We start from the raw sequence: 6314 nt of genomic DNA, 5'->3' as shown, positions 1-6314 counted from the left end.
AGTGACCCACATACGGACAGTAAGTGCAATGCAATGCAATACAATGCACAAATCTCAAGGATTTGAGAGGTTAGGCCTTGTACCTATATTGAAGAGAATGTACCTGGTTAGAAGCTATTACTGTCTGATAAAGTTGATCTACTGTGAAAGTAATATGCAGGATGTGGGAGATTTAGGTTTCTTTCAGAGGACCTGTTTGTAGCTCATGCCTCCTGAAAAGGATCCCATTCTTCCTCCCTTATGGCTAGACAAACCATGCCCTTATTATAATCTCCCAACAAAGAGGCCTGGCATCCAGTGTAATGGAGTATTTAAATTTTGAGGGAGAAGGTGCAAAATGGACTGCATAAATCAAAGCGGTGGAATTGTAGCATAACAATAGAAATATTGCGTGAATGCACAGTGCAAGTGCCCTCAAACTATTTCAGTGTTCCTATTATCTCCCTGTAGTTTCAATCTTATTTTAGTTTGTTGAGGACATGCTGTCATTCCCTTGACGTAATTAGAAAATAGTGTTTTTTAATCTATGTAGTTATTGTAGAGTTTGTACAGCACACATCTGTCTTTGGAGGAAACACAATATACATGTCACATTGCCATACCCAAATAAAATGCAGGCTCTTTTTATCTCCATTACATAGAAAAGCACCTATAAACCAAACAACTGCAAGAACACAGTGCTTGGAATGCTTAGGTCTTTTGTGAAATGTTTTCTTGAATTACTTCAGTCTCAATCAATCACTGAGTATACCCATCTTTTACTGTAGTAAATTGAAGGTATTATTGGTCCCTTGCTCCTACGCATGAGATACATTTCAAAGGCAGGCCTTGCTGTGGCACTATGTGCCAAATAAAAGGCTGAACCACATGCTCACAGAATCTTCTTGCTTTTCCCAAGTTCAGGAAAAGGAGACAAGGTGAGAGAGCTTTTTCCTATCTATCTTCTAAATTGTGGACCTCATTATCATTGGATTTAGAAGGCTCTTATGATTATTAGATCTTTAAATAGAAACTTTCAATTAGCATGACCTTTTTTCTAACCTTTGATGAGTACCCAAGACTCTTGGTGCTTGATGCTCCTTTGGGGTAGCAGCAGCCCTACATAAACTATATTACATTAATTCATTATTTCATTCATTCATACATAACCCAACCCCAGAACTCAATCGTGTTCGGCCCTACTCCCACCTGCACCCAAAACCTGCCAATCGAATGCCCACTCAGCCTCATTGCCTCAGCTTTTTCTCAACCTACTGGACTAAAAGCATCGTGACTCCACTGGCTCATAAATATGCAAAAAGAAAGAAAACCCCTGGCTATTTCCATTTTGTATGGAAAGCATTCCAAGTGAATCATATCACTACATCAGTAAAATTTAATTTTGCCTGCTGAAAAGTCTATTTTCACAGTCATTAAGTACTGAATTAGCACAATACAATCTATTACGAGTTAATTACCTAATGATTTTAATCATTAGGTATTTATGCATTATACGTATATAAATATATATATTACCAGGTTGGGGTTGCCACTGGGTAGTCATAGTTAGAATCTTGTTAAAATAGGAAATGCCTTTTTGTGTTGTTAATAACTTTGGTGGTTTGACAACTCTCTACAAAACTTTCCAAAAAAGTCCTACTTTTTGTCTAGTTCGTTTATGGAAAGTTTTGGGGTGATATGTCAAGCATGGGCCAAGAAAAAGGGGGAAGGATTCCGAAATGCGTTATCCTCATTTATTTTTCCTTAGGAACTTTAGGCACAGATCCAGCCCAAACCGCTGAATGGACTTCACAAAAAAGCTAGATCTTGGTCCAGAAAGATTGCTTTTTCTGAGTCTGTATAAATTAATGCTCAACAAACTTACCCCAGGGGCTGGCAGATCTCATGCTGAGATCTGATTGGCTCCCGCCACATCAATAAGGATGTGGTGGCAGCCAAAGTTTCCAGTCCTAAAGAAAAGACATAACGGGGTGGGGTAGGGACACCCTGACCCGTAGGACTGGAGGTGGGGTCCTAGAGGGATCCTGCATGGGGCCAAAAACGAAGAGTCGCTGCATTTTATTTTTAAAAAATCGCTGGCTCCCACATTATTAAGAAAAGTCCCCAGTGTGGGCCAGGGCCTTTGAGGGTGGCAGGACACATATTATTTGTGGGGACAGGGGCTTCCCTCCTCAAGCCTAAAAAGGCTCTGGGGACCTAATTCCCCCAGCCCGCCATTTTAATTAGGGGAAGGAGGCTTGGGGACACAAAATAGCAAATGGGGAGGGGGAGAGCAGCCCCAAGACCAATTTTATTGTCAATTTTATTGCCCCAAGGACCCCATCCCCTGGAAGCATCTTAGGGACACCGTCTATTTCTGTGTCCAAGACCGTTAGCAGGGAAAGTGTAGTGTGCTCCCACCCAGCAGGAGCGCCAAGCAGCTCCCGGGTGGAAGCACAAAACTTTTCCCTGCCTGTACACTCCAGCAGGGAAATACTGTGAATTTCTCCCACCCGGCAGGAGCAAAATAAGAGTAATCCGGAAAGGCAGGAGCAATGCCGACTTTCGTAGCACCCGGCATGGGTGCAAGCACTGGAGCTGGTAGGGTAGTGAGGGCCCTGGTGTTCCCCTCACACTCCAAGAAAAATAATGCTCTGGGGTACCCCGGGAGGGCAGGTGGGCACCTGGGCATCCCTTAAATAAAAAATTAAAAAACATTTAAAAAAGCATAGAAATTCACTGAAAAAAACAAACGGTAAATTGAGGTTTTAGTTAGGTATGGTACTGGCATCCCACTTTGCATGGAAAAAAAATGAAAATCCCTGAAAAACAAAGGTTAAAGTGATTTTATATTTAGGAGAAAATATAATTTAAAACATAGGGCCTGATTTAGAGTTTGGCGGAGGGGTTACTCTGTCACAAACGTGATGGATATTCCGTCCACTGTATTACAAGTTACATAGGCTATAATGGGATTGTAATATGGTGGAAGGGATATCCGTCACGTCTGTGACAGAGTGACCCTCTCTGCCAAACTCTAAATCAGGCCCTCACTGCTTTAAATGTACAAAACCACTGACATTCAACAATTAAAGTTACTACAAGTAACTATAACTGGTGCCCTAAGGTAGCTATAACTTGCACCCTCGCCATACACTGCTAATAACCCCACATATTAAATCCCTCATGACATGTTCTATGACATAATTGAAAGTATCACTGCAACATTTGCAACTACATCATTGATGACAAAACTGTGCATGGAGGGGCAGACTCTTATAGTTACCTTAGGGCACGAGTACACATCGATATATTATTTATTATTACCTAACCTTTCGCCATTGCAAAAAGTATTACAGCTTTTGGTTCAGTAAAACACTACATAAACAAAGTTTTGTTGAGCAAACACCATTCAGGTCAGAATGGAATAATAAACGCAGGTCCATTCCCTTCAGAAACGTAGTGTCCTTTTATGCAGACATGCGTAAAGCACCTATTACAAGTAAAAAAAACAACAACAATTTATATAGTTAAAAAATAAGCATAACAGAATAGGTAAGCTTTTGGGAGTTTCCGATTCATGTTTATTTTTTTTTATGTATTTATTATTTTTGTACTGCACTCATATGACCGATTGAAAGTACAGGGGTACACATACGGTGCTCTTTGTGGGTGCTCTACCATGTTATTACATTTTTAATATCCCCCCCGCAAAAATAGCGATTGAAGACTATTGACTACCACTGTATTTTGCAGCCAGGAGCATGTAGGCACGCATCGATTTACTCTTAACTCCTCAAAATAAATGTGTGTTCAACTACGCATAACGTGATATACTTCTCACAATAGGTGATTATTTCCTGGCACACCATTCTCAGAATAATTCCTATTCTCATAATTATTCAGATTGCTAATCTCTACACGGAGCTGCCTTTCCCCAGGGAAGCACAGAGCCAAAGTCTAAAAGTCCTCCATGAAATAGAGTTCATAAATTTATAAGCCGATGTCGTGTTTACGTCTCTGAAGCCAGCATCACAGCGCTCCAGCCCTTCTGAAAGGTTGCTTAGGGTGATGGTGTCTTGGGATATGATTATTATGACCCACATTCTTACAGAAAGTCACTTCAGATCAGCGTGGTGGGAGCCTAAATTCTGCTGTCGTCTGTTTTCTTTATTCCTTCGTGTTCTTATCATCCCTGTGTGACCGTGGTTAAACAACTGGCCGGTATGAGTCACTCGTAAACAACTATCAGGGCTGTGGAAAGGTGGCTTATCTACTTTCAGTTCATGAGTCATCGGCAATAGTGAGATAAGTGGAACTGGGTTTGTGGTGGCCAGCTGCACGTGTGCGACGACACGTGTATGTGGCTTTCAAAGCCCTTTTTGCTCCGGTTGGGTTTCCCTCCTTCTCTGCCGAGTTCCTAGCAGTCGTGTTTTGGTTTTTGATTCGATGTTTGAGTGCTTCGCTCATGAAGGCCTTTGAACATGAAGTTGCCTTTGCATGTTTCCTCCCATGGGTGGGTGTGACGCCTTTTGACTGCATGACGGGACATATGTGCATGTCGTTTTCTATGTGCCCTTAGGTTTATGCATTTTCAGTTCTCGCCGAGAAACCGCATGTTCTGTGCCGAGAGACGTTTTGTTAGCTATTCATTGGGCTCACAACCCGCCCACAGCATACCATTGTTTTTTTTGTTGCCACTCTAATTTCCAATCTGTCCATTGCCTAATTCCCGTAGGTTGCACTTCCTTTAATGTGATAGCTCCTTCCTGGAGCATGGACCAAGTAAGTACACACATTCTTTCTCGTTTTTGTTCTTCCTCATGTTTTTGCAAAGCACTTTAAAACATTTTTATAAGCGTTTAGGTATTATTCCTGGACTTGCAATATGGCTTTATAGTTGCTTTCACTCTATCTGTACTGGACGCTTTAGTTACTTACACCCATACCATTCTAAGCTACTTCACTCTACCCCACTGTGCTATACGTCATGCCACTCTATTACACTCCACTCCACTCTACTCCTCTCCACCCCATTCAACTCTACTCCACTCCATGCTACTCTGCACCACTCCACTCTACTCAACGTTAATCCACTTTAGGCCATTCCACTGTACTCTACACCACTCCATTGAACTATATGCCACTCTACGCTACTCAACTCAATACAACTCCACTCCATGCCATGCATCTCTATGCCGCACAACTCCACACCACTCCACTCTACTCTATAACATGCCACTCTACTCTACTCTGTGCCACTCTACACCTCTCCAATCTACTTTAAGCCATTCTGCGCCACTGTACTTCACATAATGCCCTTTTCGTCATTCTACACCACTCTACTCTATGCCACCCTATTATACAGCACTGTATGCCACTGTTCGCTATGCCACTCCGTTCTGTGCCACTCTACGACACTCCACCTCAGGCTATGCCACTCTTTTCTATGCCACTCTGCTTTACTCCACGCCATTCCACTAAACACACTCTACACCACTTCACTCTATGCCACTCCACTCAGTGCCACTCTACTCTATGCCATTCCACTCTACTCTGCGCCACCCTACGCCACTCCAGTCAACTCTATGCCACTCTACTCCACTCTCCGCCACTGTGTTCGACACAATGCCTTCCTCAGCATTCTATACCACTCTACTCTATACCACTGCACTCTACGCTGCCCTACTCTATGCCACTCTATACCACTATATGCCACTCCACCTCACTCTAAGCCACTCTTCCCTATGCCCCTGCACTATACACACTGTACTCTATGCCACTCTACTCTATGCCATTCCACTGTGCATCACTCTACTCTGAGCCACTCTATGTCATTCCACTCTACAGTACTCCACTCTATGCCATCCACTCTATGCCACTTTGCTCTACACCATTGTATTTTATGCTATTCTACTGTATGCCACACTACGCACTCTACTCTACACTACTCCACTCTACTCTTTGCCACTCCCCTCTATTCTACATCATTGTACTCCATGCCACCCCATTCTACGTTACTCTGCTCTACTTCACATCACTCTGCGCACTCCACTCAATGCCACTCTCCTCTACACTACTCTACTCTGCGCCATACCACTAACTTTTAGCCATACTGAACAGCAGCCAAATTGCTGTAAAGCATGTCCAATAGACATTGGCAGAGCCAATAGCTCCCAGATAGGCAAGACTTATTGGCTTTGCCAAAGCTTGTTCTAAATGAGAAACAGTGGACCCTTGTTTTGTTTTGGTATATGCCATGAGCTCCTGTGTATGTTTCCACGCAGGTGTCTAAAAGTACAAGACTGTTTTTTGTAGAGCTAAACTGTGCAGGC

This window comes from Pleurodeles waltl, chromosome 9 (genome assembly GCF_031143425.1).
Source record: "Pleurodeles waltl isolate 20211129_DDA chromosome 9, aPleWal1.hap1.20221129, whole genome shotgun sequence".
Taxonomy (NCBI): domain Eukaryota; kingdom Metazoa; phylum Chordata; class Amphibia; order Caudata; family Salamandridae; genus Pleurodeles; species Pleurodeles waltl.
Note: the sequence above shows the minus strand (reverse complement) of the source record.